We start from the raw sequence: 14397 nt of genomic DNA, 5'->3' as shown, positions 1-14397 counted from the left end.
TTTTTCAAGTATGGACTTGATATCACTGTTAGAAACCTCCACTTGGCCACTAGTTTGTGGATGGTAAGCCAAGCATCTTCTATGATAGACTCCATATTTCTCCAATAAGGCATCAAGTTGTTTCTCACCAAAATGAGTACCATGATCACTAATGACCGCTCTTGGAACACCAAACCTCGAAAATATGATCTTCTTGAATAAGTTGATCACGGCACAAGCATAATTTGTTGGAGTAGCAATTGCATCTATCCATTTAGAGACATAATCAACGACAACCAAAATAAAACGATTCCCTTTTGAGGAAGGAAACTGTCCTTGATAATCAATACCCCAAACATCGAATACCTCCACTTCCAAGATACCATTTAAAGGCATCTCGTGCCTCCTTGATATGGAACCCGTCCTTTGGCAAGCATCGCAAGCCATCATGAAATTTTTAGCATCTTGGAACATAGTTGGCCAATAGAAGCCGGATTGCAACACCTTTGCAACGGTCTTGGATGGTCCATGGTGACCACCGTAAAGAGAAGAATGGCATCCTTCTAGCACCCCTTTCACATCCCAATGTGGGATACATCTCCGGAATAGCCGGTCGGAGTAATGTTTGAACAAATTTAGATCGTCCCATAGGAAGAACTTGGCATCATGTAAGAACCTATTCCTTTGTTGATATGAAAGGTTAGGAGGCAATTATCTTCCAACTAGATAGTTGGCTATGTCGGCATACCAAGGGGTATTGGCTTCTAACATCATTAAAACATCATCGGTGAAGGAATCATCGATAGGTAACTCAATACCTCCATCATTGAACTTCAAACGGGATAAATGATCGGCAACAACATTTTAGGCCCCCTTATTTTCTTTAATCTCAAGATCAAATTCTTGCAAGAGCAAGATCCATCGTATCAACCTTGGCTTAGCTTCTAGTTTGGCTAGGAGATGCTTTAGTGCGGCATGATCGGTATGAACAATGACTTTTGAACCGATCAAGTAAGAGCCGAATTTGTCTAAGGCATAGACAATGGCAAGTAGCTCTTTATCCGTGGTGGCATAGTTGATTTGAGCCGCATCCAAGGTTTTGCTAGCATAGTAGATAGCATGGAGAACCTTGTCCTTTCTTTGTCCTAGCACGGCACCTACCGCATAGTCACTTGCATCACAAATGAGCTCGAATGGCAAGTTCTAATCCGGTGATTGGATGATAGGTCCGGAAATCAAAGCCTTCTTGATCCTATTAAAAGACTCAAGACAATCATTAGTAAACACAAAGGGAGCATCTTTTAAAAGAAGCTCTGTAAGGGGTTTTGCAATCTTAGAAAAATCTTTAATGAAACGGCGGTAGAATCCCGCATGGCCTAAGAAACTCCTTACACTCTTCACATTTACCGGTGGGGGTAGTTGCTCAATAACTTGGCCCTTAGCATGGTCCACTTCAATTCCTCTTTCCGAGACAATATGACCAAGCACCACTCCTTCATTTACCATGAAGTGACCCTTCTCCCAATTCAACACCAAATCAACCTCTTCACAACGCTTCAACACTTTAGACAAGTTATCCAAACATGCATCAAAAGAAGAACCATAGATACTAAAGTCATCCATAAACACCTCCATGATAGACTCGATAAAATCGGAAAATATGCTTATCATGCAACGTTGGAAAGTGGCGGGGGCATTGCAAAGACCGAAGGGCATTCTACGATCAACAAAGGTACCATAGGGACATGTGAATGTGGTCTTCTCTTGGTCATCCGGATGAATAGGTATTTGAAAGAACCCGGAATAACCATCTAGATAGCAAAAATACTTGTGACATGTCAACCGCTCCAACATTTGCTCAATAAAAGGTAATGGGTAGTGGTCTTTCTTGGTGGCTAAATTTAGCCTCCTATAGTCAATGCACATTCTTCACCCCGTCACAATTCTAGTTGGAATTAATTCATTTTTATCATTTTTTACTACGGTGGTTCCCCCTTTCTTAGGAACCACTTGGACCGTACTCACCCATTTAGAATCGGAAATTGCATAAATAATTCTCGCATCCAACAATTTAAGCACCTCCTTATTGACCACTTCTTGCATGTTAGGATTTAGTCGTCTTTGACCTTGGACACATGGTTTATGATCTTTCTCAAGATTAATTCGGTGCATGAAAAATTCAGGGCTTATGCTCTTTAAATCGTCAAGTTTGTATCCAATGGCTTTCTTGTGAGACCTTAAGACATGAAGCAATTTAGCCAATTGACTCTCATCTAATTTAGCACTAACGATTACCGGACACATCTCCTCATCATCTAGAAAAGCATGCCTCAAATTGGAAGGAAGAGGCTTAAGTTCGGGTTTTTGTACCTCAAAGTCTTGAGGTGTAGCAACCAAACCTATAAAGTGTGAGCTTTCCTCCAATGATAGCTCTTCTCCATCCAATTCTTTCTCCAAAGCACCAATATCCTCATTTCCAATCTCATCATCACCTGCAAATGATTCCAATAAGAAGAGTGCCTCCAAGGGATCTTTAGATAAAGATCGAGGTGTAGAGTCTTCTATAACAATGTCAACAACATCCAAAATGTCAATAAAATAACAAGACTCTTCTATCATAGGACTCTTCATGGCACTATTCAAATTATATGTGACCTTATCGTCACCCACTTTCTATGTAATTTTACCATTCTTGACATCAATTAACGCACCCGCGGTATGTAGAAAGGGTCTTCACAAAATGATTGGGATTTGGGCATCTTCGGCCATGTCAAGAACAATGAAATCAACAGAAATGAAAAATTTACCAACCTTAACGGGAACATCCTCCAAAACTCCCAAAGGGCGTTTTATAGAACGGTCTGCATTTGCAACGTGACACTAGTGCATTTTAAGACTCCCATATTAAGCTTAGCACAAATAGAGCAAAGTATTACACTCACACTAGCACCTAATTCATATAAAGCTTTATCAATTTGATAGGTGTTAATTGTGCAAGGAATAGAAAAGTTACCGGGATCTTTTAACTTAGGAGGGGACTTGTTTTGTAAAAGAGCACTCACCTCGGCGGTGAGAGCTATTGTTTTAAATTCGTCAAAAGTCCTCTTCGTAGTTAAAATGTCTTTCATGAACTTAGTATAAGATGGAATTTGAGTGATTAATTCGGTAAAAGGAACGGTTACCTGGAGATTCTTCACAACTTCCATGAACTTACCGAATTGAGAATTCTTTTGATGCATTGCCAATCTATGAGGGAATGGCACTTTGACTTTTTCCAGCACTTTTGCTTCAACATCTTTCTTTGGAGGAGCATCCTCCACATCTTTGACTTTCTCATCAACAAGTGGATCATCCACCTTCTTTGGAACATCTTCACTTTCTTTACCTTTTGGAGAAATCTCCAACTCAACAAGTACCTCCTCATCTTCTTTGGGCATGGATGGCCCATCATATTTCGTACCACTTCTTAAGGAGATAGCATTAAGGGTAGCATGTGGTTGCTCACCTTGAGGGGGTAGTTGACCCGTTTCCCTTGAAGAGCTAGATGAGCCAAGTTGAGCCATTTGTTGCTCCAACATCTTGATCGCGGCATTTTGAGATTGCTCATTCTTTTGTTTTTGAGCCAACAATTCCTTTTGCATTTGGACTATCAAGTCCTCAAGCTTACCTCCTCCTTGGTTGTTTTGTTGGGCATTTTATGGTGGAGGTTGATTTTGTTGGTAATTGTGTTGTGGGGGCCTTTGTTGATTTTGATAATCCGGTGGAGGATTATACTTTTGTTGTTGAGGGACATAGGCATTTTGTTGTGGTGGGGGTTGAGGTTGAGGATTAAGCACATTGTTACTTTTATAAGACATATTCGGGTGAAATCTTGTATTTGGATTATATGTATTTGAAAATGAACCCGGTGGATAAGAAGTTTGTCTTAAAGCTTGAAAAGCATTTACCTCTGACACGTCTGTCGCGTACCTGTCAAAAATAAACCAACTGGTTCCAACTAACTAATATAGCTAGGGAAGTCGGGTCGAATCCACAGAGAGGTAGGAACTTTTCTGCTAAACTAAGTTCGTCAAGGTAACCAAAATGGGGGTTTAATAATAGTGATTTCTAATCTAACAGAGTAAAGGAAAGAGTAATAAGGGAAGGAGTTTAACAGATAAAAGAGAATAGCTAAGACAAGCGGTTCACCATAATTATCAGGTCGAGTAATCTAGTTCCCAGGTCAATGTAGTACGGTCTAAGGGGTAGCGAACGTCGCCTTTCGGTCCCTAGTTCACCCTAAAGCGTAAGCAGTTTAACTTTCGCCCTCGCTGCGATACTCTATTGTTCGCTACTAGTCTCCCTCTTCCAACCTTTCGGTCCAGGTCAAGGTCCACTAAGAATAAGGGTCTAATTGCGTCGACTCAATTAGGCAATTACAGTTATTTGTAGCATTTTAACAACGAAGACGGTACCGATATTAACCTAGTGATTCGATTACTCTCCCTTCAAATCATGGGTCCCCTATAGTCTTAGCATAGAGAATTAGCTACTCATATTTATCGAAGCAATAATAACAATAACCAAATAATTGAGATTAAACATGATGAATAAACTAAGTGATTAAACGATTATCAAGTAAGAGGGAAAAGGGGTTAAAAGCAATAAAAACGATAAGGAAATAATTAAATTGATAATACCAGATCAAGTGACAAGATCGAGAGTAGAATTCCCAAAAAAACAGTGATAAAGTAAGTGATGAAAATGTATACAGTAAGGAGAGGTAAAAAGAGATGGGAGTAACGTAGTGTTCTCCTTAGTCTTATACTGTAAAAAAATGTCTTAAACCTAATCCATAGACTGATTAGCAAAGCCCACGAGAGATTAGGCGGAAAAATAAACTAAAAGCAGACGAAATCCTCTCGATCGAGTAGAGATATTACTCGATCGAGCTCCAAGTCATTCGATCGAGCCGAACATCCTCTCGATCGAACACCGCTTGCTTTAAAACTCCTCGATCGACTCTATGAACCGGTCGATCGACCAGTGTTGAGTGTATAAAGCATTCGATCGAGCACCAAAGCACTCGATCGAGCTATATATGCGCATCAGGACTTGAATTCCTTCCTTAACTCAGCTCATACGTCCTCCTCGTGTAAGATTCCTCCGCTCCGGCTCCTTATCTCCCATAAATGCATACAAATGGGACAATTAAGGCTCGATTTAGCTCCTCCTCGGTCAATTCCTGCAAATAACAATAAATAGACCAAAGTAGAATATTCGGGGGTATTTGTAGCCAGATGCTACATAAAAAGCACGGAAATGCGTGTAAAAATGAGGTGAAAACCTTATATAAAAGACACGCATCAAATCTCCCCAAACCAAACCTTTGCTTGTCCCCAAGCAAATATGAATGCAACTAAGGGTGAACAAAAGAACGGGACCAACGCATCAGCTACAAATCATCCAACAGAACCAATTTAATGCAACAAAATGACAAAGTGGCAACTGAAAAGTGCAAACGAGTTAAATTAATGTTCAAGCTTACTGAACCGTCGACCTTGCAAGATTCAAAGATGTCGGACTCTCACGGGTCGCTCGTCACTCAAAATCAGGTAAAGGGTGAGTATAAATGTGAAGATAGGAAGAAGTAAGACACTCACCTAACTCGACCTATAAGAACATGCATGCAGTTAACATGAATAAAGTCTCTACAACCGTACATATGCATTCCAACCATACTAGTGACCAAGACACGCGCCGAGGACTTACATTTGGGTTAGTGAGGTAATGGGTAGAAGGGGCTAAAATGAATTTGGATATGTGGGGTTAATAGCTAGGCTAGCAACAATGGATCCAAATAAAGACTGCATCCCAACTTCGTACTCATAACAGCAAGATGAAACGGTGCAAAATTGTGCACTAGACTCACCAAACACCAAAAAATCGTCAACTCCCCATAAAATATAAATAAGGCATGGGAGTGCGGAAACGATGTGCAATTCTCATTCTTTTTCATTCCCTTTTTTTCATTTGAATTTTTCTGTCTCTTTTTTTTCTTTCGCACTTCTTTTTCTCGTTTTTTTTTTTTTTTTTCAATTCAACTCATTTTTTTCTTTCTTTCCCTTCAATTCTTCCACCATATTCTGAAATCAGATGAAATAACCATATTGCAATAACATATTCCAAGAACTACTCGTTACTAGCTCAGCTAGGGTAGGAAATATTATAGAAAGTAGTTGATGGGCAAAAAGGCAATTTGGCTATTTGAGGCTCATGGGTAGAATGAAATAAGGGGGACTGCCTCTCCTAACACGTGTCACCATCCACAGACCGAATGCATACAGGTATTAAGAAGACTAGACTCATGCTTATGCAAATTAATGTTACATGTCTTAAAGAGAGTACTACTCACATTCTAAACGAAACCGGTCATGAATGTCACCAGTTTAATAAGCTCTAACCTCAGAATGTATTGTAGCTTGCCGACATAGAGAATCAAGTCTATTCGTTCAGATAAAAGAGAAACAAGAACTCGTAGATTATGCACGTAATCAGGCCAGCTAAATGTCAAGAATATACAGGGCTCAAGCAAGGATTCAAAGTAGCGTCGATGTTCAAACGTTCCGACTCAAATTAAACATGAAAAGTGAAATGAAATTTTTTGAAAATTTTTGAATTTTATGATTTTTATGAATTAATTAAGACACAATGCATGCGGAAACACATAAATTAAAACAAGCGAAAATGTAAGAAACATGCAGACACAGATATGGATGCATACCTCCCCAAACCAAACCGTACAATGCCCTCATTGTACCGAAAATAAGAGAAGAAATGCAAACTAAGAGGAAAAGGAGGAGTGGAGTCGGAAAACTTACAAAACGTCAAATAGCGGGACCTCCCCAAACCGACCATGAACATGGGAGGTCAAAGAAAGTCAACAGCGGCCTTGCAGACGTAAAAACAGCGGCTGGAAGTCATAACTGCTCGATCGACCTCCTGGAACAGATCGATCGAGTGAGCAGGTGTAAAGAAGGGGTCGATCGACTGATACCCCGCTCGATCGAGTGGGGCTGGTTATGGATCTGGTCGATCGAGGACAGCATCCCTCGATCGAGTAGCAGCCTCGTCAGGAAGCGCTCGATCGAGCGCAAAAAGCCTTCGATCGACTACTTTTAGCCTGCAAAGGACGCATGAAAGCAAGGAAAATACAGAGATTGTTCCAAAAGCAGCGTTCAAATGTTAACTTAAAGTTAAAGAGAAGCAATTAAACGGAAAAACAAATAGTCCAACAAAAACACAAATAAAACTGTCCGGGCTGCCTCCCGGGGAGCGCTGGTTTAAGAGGTCCCGCACGACCTTTCTGGTATCAAGTTACTGGCGCGTCGAGCTCGTCGAAGTGCAAGACTTCAACGGGGTTGTCCGCTTCACTCGCCTCATAGTAATGCTTCACGTATTGGCCATTCACCTTGAATCTGTGGCCCTCGGAGTCTTCAAGTTCTACGGATCCAAACTTAGTGACTCGCTGTCACAGTATATGGACCAGTCCATCCGGACTTGACTTGCCAGAAACAGATCTCAACCGGGCATTAAACAAAGAACACCTTCCGCCCCACATGAAACTCCCGAGGTAGGATTCTCTTGTCATGCCATCTCTTTGTCTTTTCCTTGTAAATGCGTGAGCTGTCATAGGCATTAAGCCTAAACTCCTCTAACTCATCAAGCTGCAAAAGACGATTCTGACCACACAGCTTAGGATCATAATTAAGCTCACGAATTGCCCACCGGCCTTACATTCCACTCAACAGTAAGTGACACGATTTCCCATAAACTAACCTATAAGGTGATGCACCAATTGGTGTCTTAAAGGCAGTTCTATAGGCCCATAACGTGTCATCTAGCTTAAGACTCCAGTCTTTCCGTGATTTAGAAACTACTTTGGACAAGATCTCTTTCAACTCGCGATTAGAGACCTCTGCGACCACTAGTTTGGGGATGATACCCCAAACCACGCCTGTTGGACACCAACTCTAGACAAAGATGGAAGTGAGTTTCTTTTCCTTAAAATGCATCCCCCCATCACTAATGACGACCCTAGGGACACCAAAACGGGGGAATATGATCTTTTTGAACATTTTAATCACGGTCTTACCATCACAATGGGGTGAAGCAATTGCCTCAACCCATTTTGACACATAGTCTACAACTACTAAAATGTACCATTACCTTTTTTGACGGAACGGTCCCGAAATCAATGCCCCGGACATCGAAAACCTCCACCTCTAGAATGCCGTTTTGTGGCATCTCATGTCGTTTCGAAATATTCCCTGACCGCTGGCATGCATCACAAGCTGAAACAAAAGACTTGGCGTCAAGAAACAAAGAAGGCCAAGAAAAAACCAGACCGAAGTACCTTAGCCACGGTGCGCGATGGACCGTGGTGACCACCATATGAAGAGGAGTGACAGCCTTCCAGGACTATTTTGGTCTCCCACTGCGGAATACACCGTCTGTAGAGACCGTCTGCACATTCCTTAAACAAGTAAGGATCATCCCAGAAGTACTGCTTAGCGTTATAAAGAAAACGCTTCTTCTGCTGAGAAGAGAGGTCGGGCGGCATCTTGCCACTGACAACGAAGTTAGCTATATCTGCATACCAGGGTTCTTGGTCAACAATAGACGATATAACAGCAATTAAAGTATCGTCAGGAAAAGAATCATCAATAGGTAGAGAATCTTCCCCTTCTTGTCGCATCAGTCGCGACAAGTGATCAGCTACAACGTTCTCGGCCCCCTTCTTATCCTTAATCTGCAGGTCAAACTCCTGAAGAAGGAGTATCCATCTCAATAGCCGCGGTTTAGCCTCCTTCTTAGCAAGGAGATGCCTCAAAGCTGCATGGTCAAGAAAAACAAAAGAACTTCCGACCCAACTAAATAAGTACGAAACTTTTCTAAGGCATAAACTACGCTAACGGCTCCTTCTCGATGGTAGTGTACTTCACTTGAGCCTCATCCGTCAGTTCGGCTCGCATAGTAAATAGCGTTCAAGGCTTTGTCTTTCCTCCGGCTAGCACCGCTCCTAGTGCATAGTCACTCGCGTCACACATGATCTCGAACGGCAAGTCCCAATTGGGAGGTCGTATGATCGGCGCAGAGACTAAGGCCTCGCTTTAACCTGTTAAAAGCGAAAGACAAGCATCGATAAACACAAAAGGGGCATCTTTAAGCAACAGCTGTGTAAGTGGTTTAGCAATTTTGGAGAAATCCTTGATAAACCGGCGATAAAAGCCAGCGTGACCAAGGAAGCTCCTCACCCCCTTAACATTCACAGGAGGTGGTAATTGCTGAATCACTTCCACCTTTGCTTTGTCAACTTCTATTCCCCTATCAGAAACCAAGTGCCCCAAGACAACTCCCTCGTTGACCATAAAGTGGCACTTTTCCCGATTCAAAGACAAGGTTAACCTTAATACAAATACGCAAACACTTTCTCAAGGTTAGTCGACAATCGGAAAAATCACTTCCATAGACACTGAAATCGTCCATAAAGACTTCCATGATAGACTCAATATACTCTGAAAATATCCCCATCATACACCTTTGGAAGGTGGCAGGGGCATTGCACAAACCAAAAGGCATTCTGCGATACGCAAAAACGCCCTTGGGACAGGTAAATGTAGTCTTGGCCTGATCATCTCGGGGATAGGGATCCGAAAGAACCCCGAATACCCATCTAAGTAGCAGAAAAAAATTTATGAGAAGCTAACCTTTCTACCATTTGATCAATAAAAGGAAGGGGAAAGTGGTCTTTCTTAGTGGCGGCATTCACTGCCTCCTTGTAATCAATGCACATCCGCCACCCGACCACTACTCGGGTGGGTATTAATTGTTCTTTTCATTCTTTACTACGCTTGTCCCTCCTTTCTTCGGGACTACCTGACTGGGCTTACCCATTTAGAATTACCTACGAATAAATAATACCGCATCCAGCAGCTTCATTACCTCACCATCACAACATCCTCGCATCTTCCGGTTCACCCGACGACCCGACCCTCGCCTCGCAAGGTTTGTGATCCTCCTCCAGCTCTATCCCGTGCATACAAATATCGGGACTAATCCCCGTGATATCATCCAGTGAATAGCCCATTGCCTTCCTGTTTTTCTTAAGTACAGCTAACAAAGAGGTTAGCTGATCATCACTAAGCTTGGCACTAACAATGACTGGATACTGCTCTGTATCGTCTAGAAAAGCATATTTAAGGTGAGATGGGAGAGGCTTACGTTCCGGTACCTTTACCTCAATGGAGCAAAGAGTGCTGATCATTTGTTCCACCTGCTCTCCGTCATGCTCATCTAAATCATCAACAAGCAAATCCAACGCAGCATCATCGTTCTCTGGGCTATCTGCACACTCATCAAAAAGCATGAGAGCTTCCAGTGGATCCTTCATGAAAGAACCCGACCAGAAGTCATAAATAGACTCATCAATGATATCGACCGAATAACAAGTGTCCTCTATCATTGGGTGGGCTAAAGCATCTTTGGGCAAACCGAATGTGATAGCGTCATCCCCTATCGCAAGAGTCGACGCCCTTGTCGACATCAATGACGGCCCCACCATACAAAGGAACGGTCTTCCTAAAATAATTTGGGTCCGGTGTCCTCGCCTATGTCCAAAACAATGAAATCTACGGGGATGTAAAGCTTGCCTATTTTCACAGTACATCCTCCAAGACACCTAAAGGTCTCCTAACAGATCTATCACCATCCAGTAGGGTGATGTTAGTCACTTTGAAGTGACTCATATTCAACTTCTTGCAGACAAGAAGGGGCATGACACTGACACTGGCACCTAAATCGCAAAGGGCATTGTCAATAAGCATATTGCCGATGACACAAGTGATAGAAAAGCTGCCCGGATCTTTCATTTTTGGAGGGGCCTTATTTAACAGTAAGTTGCTAGACTCTTCCATAAATGAAATCGTCTCAAATTCGCTCAAATTCCTCTTACGCGTCACAATATCTTTCATAAACTTGGCGTAAGTAGGAACCTGAGCAACAAGTTCAGAAAACGGAACAGTTACCTGGAGGTTCTTTACGATGTCCACGAACTTACCGTACTGTTGCTCGACCCTTGCGTCCTTCAGACGACTTGGAAAAGGTACCCTGGTAGCGATGAGTGGTCCTGCAACCTTTCCTTTACCCTTATCAACGCGTGACGTCTCCACAGCAGGGGAAGATGACACGGTGGCGGTACTGGGTAGTAAATTGGAATTTCCGCCATTTACAGCACTGGATCGAACACTTTTACTGGTCGATCGACCAGTTTCCTCTTCAATTTCACTCGATCGACCTGTCTTAGTACTCGATCGAGTATCTTCTTCAGCATAGTCTCTCGATCGAGTATCTTCGAGATCTGTACCTCTCGATCGACTGCCACTGTCACTGGATCGAGTGACTGGATGATTAGAACTGCTCGATCGAGTAGTTGTGTTGCTCGATCGAGTGGTTACTGCACACGCAGCAAGTATCTCCTGCAAAAACTTGACACGTCTGTCGCGTACCTGTCAAAAACTCGTCTAAATCATCTTCTGAATCATCATTAGCTGCCAATGTTTGGTTTCCTTCATGAGGAGGGTCATTTTGGAAGATCATCGCACTGACTGGATCGCAACTTGGAATAAACTTGGCTTGATCCGTCAACTGTGCGACTTGCTCTTTCAATTCCGATATGACCGTATCAGATTTCTGTGACATACTCAGCATAATGGACTTCAACTCGGCAATCTCTTCTCTCGAAGAAGGAGAGGCCGGTCGTGATACTGGCGTAGAAGGGGCAGCAACGCTCTTTATCTCGTCATATAGCTGGGAGAAAGGAACTCCCTGCTTGTACCTCTTATACGCAAGAGCGCGCTCTATACTCGCTACACATTTGTAGAGGTCATGTCCTTCCTCGCCACATCTACCACATGGCTCTGTATGCTCTGTAATCGTAGGCATATTGTCAACCAACCTTTGAAGAAACAGCTAATCTGCAACTGTCAAAAACTTTGCAGAAAGTGAGATCAGTCTCAAGGAATAAATTCCTCGAGACGAAAGACAAACTTAATTTAAACAACAAAATTGCGCCACCTCCCCGGCAACGGCGCCAAAATTTGACACGTCTGTCGCGTACCTGTCAAAAATAAACCAACTGGTTCCAACTAACTAATATAGCTAGGGAAGTCGGGTCGAATCCACAGAGAGGTAGGAACTTTTCTGCTAAACTAAGTTCGTCAAGGTAACCAAAATGGGGGTTTAATAATAGTGATTTCTAATCTAACAGAGTAAAGGAAAGAGTAATAAGGGAAGGAGTTTAACAGATAAAAGAGAATAGCTAAGACAAGCGGTTCACCATAATTATCAGGTCGAGTAATCTAGTTCCCAGGTCAATGTAGTACGGTCTAAGGGGTAGCGAACGTCGCCTTTCGGTCCCTAGTTCACCCTAAAGCGTAAGCAGTTTAACTTTCGCCCTCGCTGCGATACTCTATTGTTCGCTACTAGTCTCCCTCTTCCAACCTTTCGGTCCAGGTCAAGGTCCACTAAGAATAAGGGTCTAATTGCGTCGACTCAATTAGGCAATTACAGTTATTTGTAGCATTTTAACAACGAAGACGGTACCGATATTAACCTAGTGATTCGATTACTCTCCCTTCAAATCATGGGTCCCCTATAGTCTTAGCATAGAGAATTAGCTACTCATATTTATCGAAGCAATAATAACAATAACCAAATAATTGAGATTAAACATGATGAATAAACTAAGTGATTAAACGATTATCAAGTAAGAGGGAAAAGGGGTTAAAAGCAATAAAAACGATAAGGAAATAATTCAATTGATAATACCAGATCAAGTGACAAGATCGAGAGTAGAATTCCCAAAAAAACAGTGATAAAGTAAGTGATGAAAATGTATACAAATGGAGAGGTAAAAAGAGATGGGAGTAACGTAGTGTTCTCCTTAGTCTTATACTGTAAAAAAATGTCTTAAACCTAATCCATAGACTGATTAGCAAAGCCCACGAGAGATTAGGCGGAAAAATAAACTAAAAGCAGACGAAATCCTCTCGATCGAGTAGAGATATTACTCGATCGAGCTCCAAGTCATTCGATCGAGCTGGAACATCCTCTCGATCGAACACTGCTTGCTGAAAACTCCTCGATCGACTCTATGAACCGGTCGATCGACCAGTGTTGAGTGTATAAAGCATTCGATCGAGCACCAAAGCACTCGATCGAGCTATATATGCGCATCAGGACTTGAATTCCTTCCTTAACTCAGCTCATACGTCCTCCTCGTGTAAGATTCCTCCGCTCCGGCTCCTTATCTCCCATAAATGCATACAAATGGGACAATTAAGGCTCGATTTAGCTCCTCCTCGGTCAATTCCTGCAAATAACAATAAATAGACCAAAGTAGAATATTCGGGGGTATTTGTAGCCAGATGCTACATAAAAAGCACGGAAATGCGTGTAAAAATGAGGTGAAAACCTTATATAAAAGACACGCATCAACCTCTTCAATAGGAGCTTGGAAATGAGCGGTGTAATGACCCGCACCTCCACAACCATCACAAACAATGATTTGACTTGTTGAAGACACGGCATTTAGTTCTTGTAGGGAATCTCTAGAATCTCTTTCCGCCAATTGTTGTTGGAGTAAGGCAATTTGAGCTAGCAAGACGGAGTTGTCGGAGGATTCTTCCTTACCTTTGAGTAGCACACTTCGAAAACTGACATATTGTGCATCATGGACCGCCATAGATTCGATCGTGGCATGAGCAATATCAGTGTCAATTTGATCAAACCGCTCATTGTTGGCGGAATCAAGAATCCATCGGGACTCGGCACAACATCCATTGTAGAATGTTATAGCTAGAAACCAATCATCTAGCCTATGATGTGGGCATTGCCTTTGTAGCTCTTTGTATCTCTCCCAAGCCTCATATAAGCTCTCAAGAGCTTGTTGACGGAATCCGGTGATTTGGCTCCTCAAAGTTTGAGTTTTCTCCGGTGGAAAAAACTTTTGATAGAAAGCAAGAGCCAATGTCTCCCAATTGGTGATTCCCATGGCGGTGCTGTAACACCCCCATATACCAAGGAGCCTTAACAAGATCTTCCCTAGCATATAGGGGCATCACCATCTCGGTTGCCCGAGGACAGTAATAAACAAATGTCGATAAAAGAACAGTTAAGTTACATTACAGTGATTATCAAACTAAGATAACAAGATACAGCTCGGACTACTAACAACTAGGTGATCTACACTTCTATCATGACTCGTGAATACTCATCCCGCCAAGTATCCAACTATCATCCAAGACATCACCTGCTAAAACTGACTGCTCACTATAAGGGATCACGGCAGACACAACAGAAACAAACAAGAAGACAAAA

The 14397-nt window shown here is 42.3% G+C and overlaps 1 non-coding gene across 1 annotated transcript; it reads left to right on the top strand.

Annotated features, from left to right (window-relative positions):
* The first annotated feature begins 13892 nt into the window (after window positions 1–13892).
* LOC141644774 (small nucleolar RNA R71) lies at window positions 13893–14000 on the top strand. The gene has a single exon (XR_012544382.1). It is a non-coding gene; the product is annotated as a small nucleolar RNA R71 (small nucleolar RNA).
* The last annotated feature ends 397 nt before the right edge of the window (window positions 14001–14397 follow it).

The sequence above is a fragment of the Silene latifolia genome, chromosome 2 (assembly GCF_048544455.1).
Source record: "Silene latifolia isolate original U9 population chromosome 2, ASM4854445v1, whole genome shotgun sequence".
Lineage (NCBI taxonomy): Eukaryota > Viridiplantae > Streptophyta > Magnoliopsida > Caryophyllales > Caryophyllaceae > Silene > Silene latifolia.
This window is presented reverse-complemented; position numbering and strand designations above follow the sequence as displayed.